Source organism: Etheostoma spectabile, unplaced genomic scaffold (assembly GCF_008692095.1).
Source record: "Etheostoma spectabile isolate EspeVRDwgs_2016 unplaced genomic scaffold, UIUC_Espe_1.0 scaffold00018774, whole genome shotgun sequence".
Taxonomy (NCBI): domain Eukaryota; kingdom Metazoa; phylum Chordata; class Actinopteri; order Perciformes; family Percidae; genus Etheostoma; species Etheostoma spectabile.
In genome coordinates this window covers 4,944-22,035 of record NW_022604454.1, presented here as the reverse complement: position 1 = coordinate 22,035, position 17,092 = coordinate 4,944, and the positions used below count along the sequence as shown (strand labels likewise).

Below are 17,092 nucleotides of genomic sequence, written 5' to 3'. Positions count from 1 at the left end.
AAACTATCCAGGAGTCAACCCTAACATCTTCTGATCTGTAGTCAGACGCATTACCCATTGCCCCACTAGTCCTACGTTCACAGAGCATTGGGAGTACCTGGCTTCTCACACCATTCTATGCAAACAGTGGTGATCTTTGTTGGCAAGTGTACAGAGAGCCAGTCAAATCTTTGTTGTAGTCCAACATGTGGGGCCTCCTGCAGGACCTTTATCCTGAGCTGTCCAGTTTCCATCAATGTAAAACGAAGCATAGGATGGAACAATTTGGAGGCATAACAGAGAACTGGCTTTACAAAGCTGCCGTGACCCGGATTCGAACCGGGGTTGCTGCGGCCACAACGCAGAGCACTAACCACTATACGACCACGGCCACTTGGTGGCAATAGGGTCTTGTTGTTGTGAAAGCATAGTGGGAACTCTGAATATCAACTCTACTGATATTTTCCCGCTTTCTCTGATTGTTGACTAACAAATGAAAATGTCATGGATGGTTTATCTAGCACTGCTGATTCTGTCTTCAGGGACAATTTTTATTTTCAAGGAAAAATGATTAGAAAGCAAAAACAGAAAACCAACAACAAAAGCTTGATTATTGGTGTAGTTGACTGACACCTAGAGGCTTAGATGAATTTACACACATGTTGAAACAATAATTACTCATCATTTGGCTCTTTATAGATGTACATTTTCTTTGTAGAGTTTGTCCGGGGGGGGGGGGTAAAGTTGGAAATGACGAACAAGGGATTTTGTCGCTAAAAAACACTACGAGCTAGCCAGGAGTCGAATCTAGAATCTTCTTATCTGTAGTCAGACGTGTTATCCATTGTGCCAAAGCTGGGGAACAATAGTCTCATGGGGGGGGAAGAAGAGGAAAAAGGGGAAGAGGGAGGGAAGAAGGAAAAAGTGGAAAAGAAAGAGGAAAAAGGAGGAAAAAAGAGGAAATGAGAGAAAAGATGAGAAAGATGCTAAATTACACACAAAGGAAACTCACACCTAAAAAAATAAATTTAATGGATATGATTCCCTGATGGTCTAGTGGCTAGGATTCGGCGCTCTCATCGCTGCGGCCGGGGTTCAATTCCCGGTCAGGGAATGGTCAGGTCTTGACAGATTCAAGTGTAACATTTGAAAGATCAAGTTCCTGGACTTGGTTTTGGTTGATTTAGATTTGTCAAATTCTTCCTCATTAGTTTAACACTAGAACCCCAACCCTTTTAAAAAGTACCATTTCCTTTAACTCAGACCCCGACAGTGGATGTATCCTTTTGTCATCATTGATGGGTCATAAACACTTCATCTGCCTCTATCTCATTAACAATTATTTTCCTTTTTTCAAGCAGTAACTAAACCCTTGACTAACATTTTTAACTGAAAACCAATGTATGTGAGAGTCAAGTAATGTTATTGTTGGATTCAGGTCCAAATTTTGACATTTTAGTGCAATGCAAAGGTGCATAACAGATTTTTTTTCTACATACCTGGAGCGATGCAAAGCAGGGGTGGCCAACTAGTCAAGGAACAGCAAGAGACTTGGTATTTAAGACTACAAACTGACTATGTGACAGATGTGTAATCTGTCATGTCCTGCCTTCTGAAGCTCTAGCCAGGCGCCATTCCTCTCCTAAAACAATATGAGTCATTCCAGTAAGTGAAAAGAAAACTCACATCTACAAAGATAAATTTGAAAGATGTGACTCCCTGATGGTCTAGTGGCTAGGATTCGGCGCTCTCACCGCCGCGGCCTGGGTTCGATTCCCGGTTAAGGAAGGGTCAGGACTTGAGAGACTCAGGTGTGATGTTTGAAAGAATAAGTTCCTGGACTTGATTTTGATTTGTCAAATTCTTCCTCATTAGTTTAAATGAACTGACATCATCAGTTATATGACTTACAGTTCTCAAAGACGCACACAATCTCAACTGGTTTTCCTTTAGACAGCTAGTCTCTTTTTCTTTTCTCTCACTTTTTTTCTCTGTCTGGCCTTATGTATTTGCTTGTATTACATCAAGTGACCTGCATACCAATGACCGTAAAGATTAATATGTACAGAACATGGTTTTCAGAACTGTACCTTCAGACAAAGGCAAGGCCACTTGGGTTATCTTTGGGCTGCTCTATATTTACCTGCAGAATGATAAACCCTAGAGTTAGCTTACTCCAGGTTATTTAAGCAACAAACGTCCCTGGGTGGACTTGAACCACCATCCTTTCAGTTAACAGCCGACTGCGCTGACCTATTGCGAACAAGGTGAGGGCCATGTGGGGCCTCTGAGCATCATTTATAGACTAATTAATTATTCTTGAGTCAAATTTTTATTGGAAAACACATACTGACATGAACATAGAATATTTTTAGTTTTCTCCTTTTAAGTAATGCATATTAGTATCTCCATACTTCCAGCCAACAATCTCCTATATTACTGACACATTTCATCTCTCCTCCATCTGTACAGGCTTAGCAATATACTTAAAATATAAAAGTAAAAGTAGCCTTATGAATGACAAAGCTCCCTGGACCAGACAGATGTTACTAGAGAGCACACTGAGAAACTACAGTAGACATGGAGAAAAGACTCTTTATTCTTTATTCTTTATATGCCATTGCCTACATTTTAAATGGCCATCTGCCAATAGGCCTAAAACATATATAAACATATAGCCTATTTATATTGACAGAGACTGGGACTCCAGGTTAATAAGATTCTGACCGAGTACCAAGATATGAATTCAAGTGTGATTTTGTGAGAAGTCTGTGTATGTTCCAATTTAATTAGATTAAATTTTGTAATGGTAACTCCAGGGAAATTATTTGAAATTTAGTGAGGACTAGATTAGAACTGGATTTAAAGCTGATTGTGGTTTCCAACTTCGGCCCAGGTGTGTCTATTAAAACACAGATGGAGACAACTTCTCTCTGTTGATTTATTACAATCAATCATCAGTATAAACATGGGGGGGGCAGCTCTGCTATGAATGTGTGTGTGGTAATAAATGAAATAAACAACATTGTAAAGGCTACCATACACAATGTATAGGAATCATAAATGCTAGTAAATAATAACAATAAACCAACTACTAATTACATTATCTTAATGAGCAAGGACGTTCAACAATCGCCATTATATCGAATCAACAGCCAGGTGTAACCTAGCCAACAGTAGAAGAACGTAAACAAGCTAACTTTTAAATGTACCAGAACTACCGACCAACACAACAACAGGCTTACATGAACTGACAACATCAGTTCTATGACTTACAGTTCTCAAAGACGCACACGATCTCAGCTGGTTATCCTCCAGACAGCTAGTCTCTTTTTCTTTTCTCTCACTTTTGTCTCTGTGTGCCGTGCGCGCCTGCTCGTGGTGTGAGGTGCATGTCCGCGCTATTCTCCAACATGGACTCCAAATCACACCTGATAGACAACCTTTAGCACAAAACTAAAGTAACAAGCCAATTTTGTAAAATGTAGGGAGTAGAAAGTACCGATATTGTGGTAAAATGTAAGGAGTAAAAGTAAAAAGTCGCCAAAAAAATAAAGAGTAAAGTAAAAATATCCGAAAAATCTACTTGAGTACAGTAATGAAGTGTTTGTACTTCGTTATTTTGTTAACAAAGTATTTGTACTTCGTTACTTCCCATCTCTGATGACTGTGAAGATTAATATGTACATGGGTTCCAGAACTGTATCTTCTGATAGACATAAGGCCACTTGGGTTATCTTTGGGCTGCTCTACAGTCTCCTGAAGAAGGATAAATCCCAGAGTTGGTTCACTCCAGATTATTTAAGCAACAAATGTCCCTGGACATTTGGACTTCTGGACTTGAACCACCATCCTTTCAGTTAACAGCCGACTGCGCTGACCTATTGCGCCACAGAGACTGCATATGTCAGATGTTTTTTTATTTCTGATTCTGATGTAGAGATGGACAAACGACTCAAAAGCATAATACTTCTTGCCGTGACATAACAAGAAACAGTAAAAAAAAGAGGTCGGCGAGATAGAGTTCAAGACCCTTTTTTCAGGACACCCAAACTTTGTCGCTCAATATGGCAGGAATTCTATGCATCCAGGGCCAAGTGTTTTACCATTTCATCCACTACGGGCCCCTAAGAAACTTTACATGTGTTGACAATAAAGATGCTCACAAAACGCTGCACTTGGAATTGCGTTTCTCATGCACATTCATGTCCTCTTAAATACAAAGAACTGCTAAGTTCTTTATTCCCAATATCAACTCTTAGACATTAGTTCCAAATGAAAATACTAGTTGTCAGAAGTGGAATTTGAACCCACACCTCCAGTGGAGACTGCGACCTGAACGCAGCGCCTTGGACCGCTGGTGGTATCTGGCTGCACCAGAGCACCTGGGATGTCAGGCTTTAAATCCCCACCTCTGAAAAGTGCCGCTTCTTAGCCGGATTATGTCTGGCCATGTCATAAATAATAGAGGCGAGGCCTCAAAACTGAGAATATATTGGGGCGTGACATTTAAATTACAATCGTTTCTAGCTGCTGCATTTATCAATGTACGATCATTCTTACGCTCTGATTGGTGTGATACAAACGTTTCATGAATCTCACGTGAAGCCTGTCGTACGTTAGGTTAATAAATGAGGGCCATTAGCTCTAAGGATGTGCTTCAATACATAACTGAAGTGGACACACTAATGAGTAGCACAATGGTGCAATCTGTTTACCTTGTCATAAGCTAAAGCCTTTTCCCAAGCTAAAAGAAAACAAGGCGCTCTTCTGCAAACGCACAGCTGGGAGTGCTTGAGAGTCCTTTGAGGTGCAGCGTGATTTTCGGCTGAGATGCTTCAGGTGTGTTAAGGTGTGAGCCCAAATAGTCGTTGAACGACAAAGACAAGGTGACAGAACCGGGGGTATTGATGTCCCATCCATGCAACCGATGGATATGATCAAAACCTGTAAACAGCCCAATCACATCACTGGAAAGTCAGCATTACTACAGGACCCTGACAGGGTAGTGGATGTCAATTTTTTAAAGTGCGAGAACATGACTTGCCACTTTTCATGGGCTCTCAACAACTTTTCCAGCAGGTATATCATGATTCATCTCACCATGGTAATCAGAGTTAGCAGAGGAAGGTTTCCATGACCATCAACCGAGGCCCAGAATTCACCCCAGATGGGACTTGAACCCACAATCCATGGCTTAGGAGGCCAATGCCTTATCCATTAGGCCACTGTTAGCGAGCACTTCATACATATCACACAATCAAGCTTATCAGTGACTTGAGCTGTGGTATTCTTTTTCGCTGAAAACGTTGATAACCTATTGGAATTTGTGGACAAATAAACTTTATTGCTGGTATTGAAGGCTTTGGTCTTGGACAGTTACCTTGCAATCTAAAACTGTAAATCCTATTTTCTCTGGAACAATAGTTGGCAGTTGGAGGAGTAATGGCTCTTTACGGTGAATATGCAAAAGAAGATGTTCACAAATTCAGTCCAGGTAAATGCTCAGCCCATATTCACACAGACCTAAACCTACTCACTTAATGCTGGTTACAATATTCTAATAATCAACAATGCCAGAGAAAAATGACAAAGTGTGATAATTTTTTAAAATAAAGTATTAGCAGTTTTTAATAAAGTATTGGCTTTTTACTTGCAAAGGTTTTTTTTCCATAACATTAACAAGCATATCGTTAGTTACGGTCCCTGCTTCTGTCACGATGTGGAAAATTGATAGTTGCAATTAGTTTGGCCGAGTGGTCTAAGGCACTGGATTAAGGCTCCAGTTTCTCTGGAGGCGTGGGTTCAAATCCCACCACTGCCATGTGCATATTTTACATAGCTGGAAGCCAACCAATGTGGTCTCTTACACCTGTTTCATTTGGCCTGAACTTGGTGAAGTAACTAGAATCATCCATCAATCACCTTGCTGGGATTGTTCCTTGTTAACCTGAGGTTCAACGATTGGTGAAACCTTCCTTTCCAGCACTTTGGAGTAGAAAATCAACAAATAATTGTGATAATTAATCGTGATCTCCATATTGATCAATGTAATTGTCGTTATCATTTTGGCCATAATCATGCAGCTCAAAGAGATTTTATCAAACCAGGTTGGGCAAGTTACCTTTCTGCTGACTTCTTGGAAAAAAAAAGCAATTAACACAACTCAACTAAAGCTACTGCGATGGCTGGGAATCGAACCCAGCTCAACTGCTTGGAGGGCAGCTATGCTCACCACTATACCACCATTGCTGGGTAATGCAATGTCAAATCTTGCAACACATCTGGGCATTGAGACTCAAAGTGTGCTCTATCACTGAGCTACAGCCCCTGACGATTCAGAAATTCCCTCCAGGGGGTCCTGTGTTTTCACATTCACAAGAATGGGAAGTGCATGAGTATGTGCTAACTCACTTTGATAGCTCAGTTGGTAGAGCGGAGAGCTGTAGACGCAGAAAAGCTGAAATCCTTAGGACGCTGGTTCAAATCCAGCTTAAAGGATCTGTTTTTTCCAAAGTTTCCTTTAGGGGATCAATAAAGTATTTCTGATTCTGATGTAGAGATGGACAGACAACCCAAAAGAATAATATTTCTTGCCGAGACATAACAAGAAACAAAAAAAAAAGAGTTGCGGTAGACAGAGTTAAGCCCTGACAAAATAGAGAACTACAGACAAAAGTTGTGGAATAGTGCCAAGTGTGACCAGAAGAATTGAAAAAAAACAACCGTTTACTTTAAGGTTTGTACTATAAAGTACAAAAGTGGATGTGGCCTATATGCTGGAATAGCGCTATCTATCGAATGATGTGCCAAATTTTAAACTTGGCCATTCCTCGTTAGTATAATGGACAGTATCTCCGCCTGTCACAATACTACAAGGACTCAAGGAAGTCCCGGAGAACGCGTTGGACTACTCATGAGGGGAAAGTGGCCCTTGGCTCAGCCTGTGTTCAGCGTGGGAGAAGAACTCTTGATCCTAAAAGGGAATATTGTCAAGCGATGGAAAGAGCACAACTCCTGGACATGAACAACACGTCTCAAGGCGCAGCAGTGTGTCAAGTCTGGGCACCTGCTGTTATGTGTATAGCTGTAAATCTGCTCCCTAAAAACGATAACAAGTCAGGCACTCCTTTCCCTCCTTTCTCCTTTGGCTTCTTCATCACTCTTCTTTGCACTCGTTCCCACTTGAACCTCAACAAGAAATAAAAGATGGCTTGTTCCAGGTCTAAAATCACTTTCTGGGTGGGATAAAAACAGCTGATGAGTAAAAGCAAAGGTAAAATCACTGCCTTGATGATTAAAACCATAACTTCTAGTGTTAGTCCTCTAAGTCTCCAGGATCCTACTCTCTGACTAACTTTCCCTACTGTGTCTAGCCAATTTGTTTCCCACACCCTTCCCAATTAAATTTTTTGATCGGTCCTGGTCACAGTCAGGGGGAGTCCTGTCGCTGTCCATGGCCCATGAAAATCATCTTGCTTCTATTATTTAGCTGCTGTTAAGACTCTGAGTCTTGTTAAGGGTAGTATAAAGAAGTACAAAAGGCTCGGCTAAACAGCAAAGCCCACCTAAAATAGTTTCAACTCATCGGCGTTCCCCTCCAAGGAAGTCTTTAGTGAAAGGCAAAAGACTTGTGTGTTATGAAGAGAAACCAGAGTGAGTACAGCCGTCTGCTCGAGAGCAGCCGAAAACCCTAGTGGACCCAGTCCAAACCATTGCGGTAAGCCTCACTGGGTGTCCAAACTAAAATGATAAGAGGCAACTTGGTAGACTCCTTACTGATGTTTATATCTGTACTCACAATGCCCTGTTTTTAAAACGCCAGCCAGTCACAAGTCTTGTGAACAATCAATGGTTGAGGTCACATAAAAGATAGTTGCAAGGTCTACCAAATGTTTAACTTTACAACCCGTAAACTGTTGGAACCTTGGTCCTTCCTTCAAAATGTGAATTACAGATTGTCCAGTCCCTGGCCTTGTAAAGCAGAGCAGAGTGGCGCAGCGGAAGCGTGCTGGGCCAATAACCCAGAGGTTGGTGGATCGAAACCATCCTCTGCTGATTCCTATACTTTATATCAGTATCAAGTCTGTTAACATTTAATGTCTCCACCTGGTGAAGAGTAAACTTAACCATAAGTTAACTTTACTTAACTTTTAACCATAAAAATTGAATCTTGTGTGCTCATACCTGCCGTAACACCCATAAAAACTGGAGCGTAATACAATTACTACACTACAGTGCATGTTGTGCTTTCTGATAGTCTGAGGTATAAAAGAGAGAGCATACTGCTTAGTTTGTGTTACAGGAGGTCTTAGTCTACCACTACGTTCTATAACCCTTCCAGTCAGATTACCACAGGAGGAAATATCTGTTGCAGTTATTTTAAAGACTCTACCATAATACCTGCTGGAGATGTCTTGTCCTCATACATGGAAAGCATGAGCTCTACCACTGAGCTACATCCCCTGAAGATCTTCAGATTTTTTTTACTTTTTTCTGAGATAGACTTAGACTTATCTTTATTAATCCTTTTGGGATGACTCCCGCAAGGAAATTGAAATAGCACTGAATAAAAGAAGAAACCTGGGTAAAACATGTAATGTTAATGTTGTATATGGCTTCAAAACCTGTAAATGCAACGGCAGTGGCTGGAAATCAAACCTGGGCAAAATGCTTGCACTGCTATGGTAGCGTAGTCGAAAAGTAACACACCTGTTGCCTTTCTGCTGGACAATAAAATGTTCACAGCAAATCTTGTAACACATCTGGGCATTGAGACTGAAAATAAATGCTAAGAGATACATTGGTGGAGACGGGTGGATTCCAGTACCAATGAGATAACACAATATTGTTCATGTTGGCACATCTGCAATTTGGTATGCTGTGATGTGTCATTGGTTTGCTAGCACCGGTAAATAATGGCTTCCGGTGTTGGCAGGATTCAAATGTAAAAAACCTATTCAGTTGAATTAGTAATACCAGACACGGGCAAATCTTAATGCACTTCCTATGTCTGTACATCCTCGTGGAGGAAGCTTGATTGATTGATATGCTCCCTTATTTCTACCATAACAGAGATCTAATATTTTATCACACTGGGTTGGGATGAATGTCTGGTTCCATTCTAGTCACGGCCAGTCTCAAACCCAATCTCGATCTCGGAGTTTTCAAGAGTTTCATGCAAGAAAAGGTTTTGCTCGCAGATATACGTGCTGCAAAAAAGTGTGCACATCTTCATTGCCGTTTTTTTATGTTAGGGTAGGTGTCATTTGGGAGGGCGGTGTAGGAGTGTACCAATGTATGTAACATTTCAGTAGTTGGCAGTGGTGGGATTTGAACCCACGCCTCCAGAGAGACTGGAGCCTTAATCCAGCGGCTTAGACCGCTCGGCCACACTACCTGCAAGTATCACTTCCCCAAATCGTGACAAACACAAGGAACGTAACTAACGGTATGCTTGTTAATGATATTGGAACAAAACATTTGCAAGGGGAAACACATATAACTTAGAACACCTAACTACAGCTCTGATTTAATACAGGCCAATGTCAGAGATCGTGCAGATCTTTACCGGCTAAATACCTATTCCCATACCTGGAGTTGAACCCGGGCCACCTGGGTGAAAACCAGGAATCCTAACCGCTAGACCATATGGGACTGACTACATATTAATAACAGGGATTTCATGAATCAATTCATAGTCTGGCTGGAAACAGGCCTTCTCTTGAACGTGAATGAAGACGCTTCTTAAGTAAGTTATATCTTAAAGCTTTTGAGTGTTCTTTAGGTTTTTATCTGCTTTAACTATTACCGGACAGCGGGGGCACGGAGCAGAGCAGAGCGGCCGTTAGGGAGGAATCCTCCTCCGTGTTCAGCTCCATTTTGAACTGGCGGTAAAAAACTTAACGTCGGAACTTTATGACAAATAGAAATGTTGACGGGTTGATTTCTGTTAATAACAAACACAACTATAGTCAATAGAAAAAGAAAATATATATATGAAAAGCCGTCTTGGTTCATCTTTCCACTGTTCCTACAATCACCACTCTGGTCTGGTTGGAAACTAAAGGATCTAAACTAAAAGGATGTTCCTCTTTAACTAAAAGGTCTATCTCGGTAGGGATAAGAATAATAATCTTAGTCTGTCAGCAGCAACAACACAACCTGTAGTGGACGCTGACTTTACCTTTAAATTAGGAGTTTAAACAGAGACACAACAGGAAGAATAAATCCATCAAATCAAGTCCCCAATAATCAGCATGTGGCCTTGTTTTATTTCAGGTAGTCAGCATGGAGCTGTTCCACATTCCCAGACATTTAAAACAAGTCAATCATTGGCGTTATTCTACGAGTCAGATGAATTAATCAGCTGTTTGCTATTTGAGCTGCTCTGTTTCCTGCTGCTCCGTCATTCTTTAGTGTCCTCTGGAAACAGGTTGCTGTCCTTTATGTTTCTTTTGGATGACATCATCAGTGTCTTTGCTTTAGTCTGAAGAAACTCCAACAGATTTAAAACCACATGCAGTCACAGAAAATACAAACAGGGAATAGAAAATGTTAGACAAAGAATATGAAAAGAAAAGTCCCCAAAGTAGGAAAATATAAAGTTAATCTACCAAACAACAATAACTGGAGAGCATCCAATAAACAAGGCCGACTTCCAGTATGTCGGAAATGAAGAGAGGAATGTTTTGACATATTAAAGATTCATTTTATTTTTATTTAACCTTTATTTAACCAGGAACAATCCCATTGAGCTACAGTAACTCTTCTTCCAGGGAGTCCTGCCAAGACAGGCGGCAATAAGTTTCATAATACATAAAAGACAGGACAATGGTTCCATACTACACCACAAATCTCTATAGATACTACAACACAAACAAGACATTACACTTAACTTAATAAACCCGCGAACACTAATAATGACCAAAAACTAACTTTTAACAATATTTGGAGATGATATACAAATCTTGAGTGTTTTTTGTACCCAATAATCAACAGTGGTGGTTAACCTGCAACATGGGCTTTAAAGATCTAAATAGATTTTCTCACCTCAGAGTCATCTGGAGCACGTAACGATTAGCTTCTGTCCCTCTGAACCCTGAGTGACGATCACTCTGCAGTGAATGAGATGCAGTTCCCCCCTCAATCTAACCAAGACTGTACTTTCAGGGAACATTTCTAGAGTTTCTGACTTGGGGAATGTGTTTCGAAAGTGTTTGGTCTCGCTGACCACGATGATGACTTGTGATATTCCTTTCTGAGCGTGAAGCTGACACAGAGTAATGATTCACTACATATGCTCTCTGTCATTGATGATCGTTCTTTGCTTCTTTATGGAGTATTGAGGAAGGGAATATGTTCAGAGTGGTAGTAGCAGATATATGAAAAACTTGCATGTATGAAGGTAATAAAACATGCAAAATTATAGTCAGTCTTGAAGTATGTTTTGTCCATGGTGGACAAGGTTACTTTAACGGGTTAACACCTACTTTCTTGACATTGTAATACTTTATGGCCAGTGTAGAAATGTAAACTGAGTTAAGCCATAATTTCTCTTGATTTCTACCTTGCATTTCCTACTTTGACATGTCAAAAAGGTGCGTTGTTTGAAAGCCCATCTCTACACATCCATGTTCCACTCCCACAGGTGTTTCCACTTGACTAATCAGACTGTGTGGCTTTTACAGGCTCAGCTTGATTGACATGTATTAAAGGGGTGGAACGGTACACTGAAGTCCCGGTGGACGGGATGGCATGTTGTAACGAGGTTTGCGTACATACAGCAAATACTTGAAGCCAGGTTACTCTACGAGTGGATACGGGGCGTTGAAGGTGATGTGGAAATCCTGATTGATTCAGTGATTTTTTGGCCCTATTTGTATTTGGATCTAAAGGCTGGTTAAGCACTGTAGGGAGGAGACGTTGGACAGTTTTTTTGTCTTGTTCCAGTGATTGGCATGTCTGGGTGATGGCGTTGGATATGTGTTAGCATGTTGGATGTATTTCCACTCACATACCAACAACGCCGGCCCACAGTCCTCGTTTTATCCACCACTTTCTCACCTGTACTACTGGAACTGACTGGGAAACCAAAGTTTCCCCGTGGGTCGCCACCACTCGCCGTAGGAGAGGCTGCTCTTCCTTAGTGCTGCTGGCTCTGACTCATATGAAGGGAAATATGGGGCCGAAGGTGAGAGTTTGTAGAACAAAAAAATCTGAACTTACATGTTTACATTTGCACTTGTAAAAATAAAATTTACACTTGCAAAAATATTCACACACGTGTGATCTTAATTTGATGTCACACAATGAAAAAAACACGAGAGCTTGTAAAAAAAAGAAAAAATCGGATTTTTTTTTTTATTTGCACTTGTAGAAATTATTCACACACCGGTATTCTGAATGTTAAGTCACAGAAAAAATATTCACAAATGTGTAGATTGATATTTCCATGAACAGAATGACAGCTGCAAGCGTGTAGTGTAACATTTACTCATGTACTTTTTTTTTACTCTGGTTCATTTTCAATCACAACCACAACTCAGTGATGACAACCTCTCAAAGTAATTTGTACCTGTGGACTGAGTCTGTGGAGCTCTGAGCCAACAGGACGGGGAGGGGGAGGGGGGGGGGGAATCAGGGTTCTATCACCAGATGAGAGACACCTCTGTCTGGCTTATTCATGTAGCATGGAAGCTAACGTTAGCTAACTAGCCAACGGCCTGGCCAACTCACAATCACACTGAAAATTGTTCTTGAAAAAATGCTGTTAAACAGTAAAAAAAAACTAAAAATAACACAGTAATATATTTCTTGTCCTGCCAATGCACCACCTGTCTGTACTTTGTATATCACATTGCACTTTTTTGATTGGACAAAAACTGCATTTCCTTGTCTTTGTACTTGTACTCTGCACAATGACAATAAAGTTGAATCTAATCTAATAAAAAAAAAAAAAGATTGATGTCTTTGCACAAGAGCAGTACACACAAGTATGCGCCGTTTGGGACGGCATTTTCTCTAACTCCAGTAACTGTGTGCTTAGCAACTTCCTATAATTTAACCCTCTGAGACCTAAGGTCATTTTCATAGCTCATTGTCCGTCTGCTTCTATTTTCTATAAAAGCTTGTAAAACATCTACCCGGGTGTCTACAGTCAAGATATCAACATCATTCTTTTCAGAACAAACTGGGCTATTAGAATATTTGTGCTGCACTGAGGTCACTTGAATGTTAAAAACGGTTGTAGGATAGGGTGACCAGACGTCCCCGGTTTCCGGGGATCTGTCCCCGAAAATGTCCCCGGTTTCCACTGTGACTGACAGACCCGAAATTGGAATGAAAGAAAGAAAACACCGACCAAACTTAGCCGATAGTCGCTCAAGACAAGTTCAGAGATGTTTTAGAAAGCTTTATTTTACGATGCTAAAATCACTGATTGTTTACATGGAGTCTGGTGGGTTTAGCCAACGCAATTTCGCGGACTTTTGTGTTTTAAAAAAGGATCTTAATCTTTTACAGAAAGGTCGACCTCCTTAGAAATCCTTTCCATAGTGTTGTCTGTTGGGGGAAACAGCTCTAGGTCTAGTGTCCCTGTTTAAAGTTTTACAAAAATAAAAACATGACGTGTTTTGGAGGTATATTTGCTTCTGAGCTGAAAATGTCCCCGGATTTTGTCTGAGAAATCTGGTCACCTTATTGTAGGACCTTAAAGGGAACATGAATCTTCCAGATATGTATTGATATCACACACAGAGCAGTACGAGCTGAGCCAGTCTCCTCTAAAACACTTCTCATAAGTCCTGGGAGTCACACTGGGAAGAAATAAACATTAGAACTTATACAACTATGCATTTATTTTTAGCTTAATTTACCCAACAGAACAGCTTCGGAGTCATTGGAATGAGTTGAATCGTGGTCGTCTCGCTCCCCCCTAGCGCCTGTGAGCTGAAACCCCATTGCAACTTTCAGTCAGCGAGTCTGTTGGACAGGGGCCTCCTCCAGATGTTCCCAATTTACCTGTACTACCCGTTAGGGCTTACCAGGTCTGTCCAGAGTCCTCCCCCACCCCCTGACCTAACTCACCACCAGATGGTGATCAGTTGACCGCTCCGCCCCTCTCTTCACCTGAGTGTCCAAAACATACGGCCTCAGATCACAACAATTATAAAAATCAATCATTGCTCTAGGGTGCTCTGGTACCACATACACTTATGAGCACCCTGTGTTTGAACATGGTGTTTGTTATGGACAATCCATGACTAGCACAGAAGTCTAACAACAGACAACCACTCAGGTTCCGATCAGGGAGGCCGTTCCTCCCAATCACGCCTCTCCAAGTATCTCCATCATTGCCCACGTGTGCGTTGAAGTCCCCCAGCAGAACTATGGAGTCCCCTACTGGAGCCCCATAGAGGACTCTATTCAAGGTCTCCAAGTAGGCCAAATACCCCAAACTCTTGTTTGGTGCATATGCACAAACATGTGGAAAAAATAATGTTCCTTAATAAAAATCGATGAGTGGTCCCTGTCCCACATACCCCCCGGCCATAGTTACACAAGCACATCCTCTGTTTTCCCCAAGCACTCTTTACCTAATACCCAATAATACATTACACAATCTTTATTTTAAAAAGAATGCTATCCCATTGTTAGTACACGTGAGTGTCACTAGTCTAAAGCCTCCTGTCCACTATCTTGTCGGGATCATTTGGATGCAGCCTTGGCCCTTCACCAGGCGAGGTCCCTGTTACTGAAGCTTCTAGTAATGAACCCATTTTCAAACCAATTCCTCTGAGTGGTTCAGTGCTTCACCAAAGCTTCATTTGCCCTTCACTATCAGCACCTAGTTTCTTGACTTTGTAATGCCTTATTTCTACTGTAAAAATCTAAATTGAGTTGAGCCATAATTCATTTTTATTTATACCTTTGCTTTTCCTACTGACATTTCAAAATGTCAAAAGGTGCATTGTTTGAAAGCCCATCTCTACACATGCATGTTCCACTCCCACAGGTGGTTTCACACGTGCTAGTTGTCCCTTAAATTCACAGTTTATTTTTGTAATTTATTGGTGTTTTTCTGTATTTAAAAAAAACAACAGAAAAATTCTGTAAAGTTAACATGAAAATGTATGTAAATGTACAGATCTGCTTTAGAGTGTATCAAGTCCTGACCATTCCCTGACAGGGAATCGAACCGGGCCGCAGCGGTGAGAGCGCCAAATCCTAGCCACTAGACCATCAGGGAGTCATATATTCCAAATTTATCTTTGTAGATGTGAGTTTCCTTTTCACTTACTGGAATAACTCATTGTTTTAGGCAAGGAATGGCTCCTGGCTAGATCTTCAGAAGGCAGGACATGACAGATTACACATCTGTCACATAGTCAGTTTGTAGTCTTAAATACCAAGTCTCTTGCTGTTCCTTGACTAGTTGCCCCCCCCTGCTTTGCATCGCTCCAGGTATGTAGAAAGCAATCTGTTATGCACCTTTGCATTGCACTAAAATGTTAAAATTTGGACCTGAATCTAAATAACATTACTTACTTGACATTCACAGACATTGTTTTTTTGGAAAAAAATGTTGGTTAGGGGTTTAGTTACTGTTTGAAAAATGAAAAGAATTGTTATTGAAATGGAGGCAGATTAAGTGTTTATGATCAATAATGTCAACAGGATACATCCGCTGTCGGGGGTTTGATTTAAAGGGAATGGAACTCTTTAAAAGTGTTGGGGTTCTGGCGTTAAACTAATGAGGAAGAATTTGACAAATCTAAATCAACCGAAAACAAGTCCAGGAACTTACTTTTTCAAATGTTGCACCTGTATCTGTCAAGTCCTGACCGGGAACTGAACCCGGGCAGCGGCAGTGAGAGCTCCAAATCCTAGCCACTAGACCATCAGTGAGTCACATCCGTCAAAATTTATTTTTGTAGATGTGATTTTTCTTTGTGTGTAATTTAGCATCTTCCTCCCTCTTCCCCTTTTTCCTCTTCTCTCCCCCCCCCTTACAGACTATTGTTCCCCAGCTTTGACGCAATGGATAATGTGTCTGATTACAGATCAGAAGATTCTAGGTCTGGTTCCTGGCTAGCTCGTAGTGCTCTTTAGCGACTAAATCTCTTGTTTGTCATTTCCAACTTTAGCCTACAGGACAAACTCGACAAAGAAAATGTACATGTATAAAGAGCCAAATGATGAGTAATTATCGTTTCAACATGTGTGTAAATTCATCTAAGCCTCTAAGTGTCAGTCAACTACAGCAATAATCAAGCTCTTGCTGTTGTTTTTCTGTTTTTGCTTGCTAATCATCTTTCCTTGAAAAAAAAATGGTCCCTGAAGGACAGAATCAGCAGTGCCAGATAAACCATCCATGAAATGTTCATTTGTAAGTCAACAATCAGGGAAAGCGGGAAAATATCAGTAGAGTTGATATTCAGAGTTCCCACTATGCTTTCACAATAACAAGGCCCTACTGGTTCCAAGTGGCCGTGATCGTATAGTGGTTAGTACTCTGCGTTGTGGCTGCAGCAACCTCATTTCGAATCCGGGTCATGGCAGCTTTGTAATGCCTCCAAGTTGTTCCATCCTCTGCTTCATTTTACATTGATAGAAACTGGACAGCTTAGGCTAAAGGTCCTGCAGGTGGCCCCACATGTTGGACTACAACAAAGATTTGACTGGCTTTCTGTACACTTGCCAACAAAGTTCAACACTGTCTGCATAGAATGGTGTGAGAAGCCAGGTACTCCCAATGCTCTCTGAACGTAGGGCTAGTGGGGCAATGGGTAATGCGTCTGACTACAGATCACAAGATGTTAGGGTTGACTCCTGGATAGTTTGTTCTGTTCTTTAGCTATTAAATTACTTGATCCTCATTTCCAAGTTTACTCCTGTAAAAACTGTCTATCACATTAAATCAAATACACAGTAAAAAGCCAAATGATGCGTAAATAGCTTTTCAACATGTGCTAAAACAGCTCTAAATTCTTCAATTTAACTGAAACACAGCTATCATCAAGCTTCCTCTGTTGTTTTTTTAGAATCAGCAGTACTAGATAAACTATCCCTGGAATAGTCAGTTGTTACACATCAATTAGTGGAACCTAGA

General features: G+C 40.9%; 6 non-coding genes across 6 annotated transcripts; 2 read left to right on the top strand and 4 right to left on the bottom strand.

The window, feature by feature from the left end:
• Window positions 1-298: 298 nt before the first annotated feature.
• Window positions 299-370, bottom strand: trnah-gug (transfer RNA histidin (anticodon GUG)). The gene has a single exon. It is a non-coding gene; the product is annotated as a tRNA-His (tRNA).
• Window positions 371-7,526: 7,156 nt separating this feature from the next.
• On the bottom strand, window positions 7,527-7,639 carry LOC116681954 (U5 spliceosomal RNA). The gene has a single exon (XR_004330167.1). It is a non-coding gene; the product is annotated as a U5 spliceosomal RNA (small nuclear RNA).
• A 326-nt stretch (window positions 7,640-7,965) lies between these two features.
• trnai-aau (transfer RNA isoleucine (anticodon AAU)) lies at window positions 7,966-8,037 on the top strand. The gene has a single exon. It is a non-coding gene; the product is annotated as a tRNA-Ile (tRNA).
• Window positions 8,038-9,297: 1,260 nt separating this feature from the next.
• On the bottom strand, window positions 9,298-9,379 carry trnal-aag (transfer RNA leucine (anticodon AAG)). Its single transcript has one exon. It is a non-coding gene; the product is annotated as a tRNA-Leu (tRNA).
• A 185-nt stretch (window positions 9,380-9,564) lies between these two features.
• On the bottom strand, window positions 9,565-9,636 carry trnae-uuc (transfer RNA glutamic acid (anticodon UUC)). Its single transcript has one exon. It is a non-coding gene; the product is annotated as a tRNA-Glu (tRNA).
• Window positions 9,637-11,135: 1,499 nt separating this feature from the next.
• Window positions 11,136-11,351, top strand: LOC116681952 (small nucleolar RNA U3). Its single transcript, XR_004330165.1, has one exon. It is a non-coding gene; the product is annotated as a small nucleolar RNA U3 (small nucleolar RNA).
• The last annotated feature ends 5,741 nt before the right edge of the window (window positions 11,352-17,092 follow it).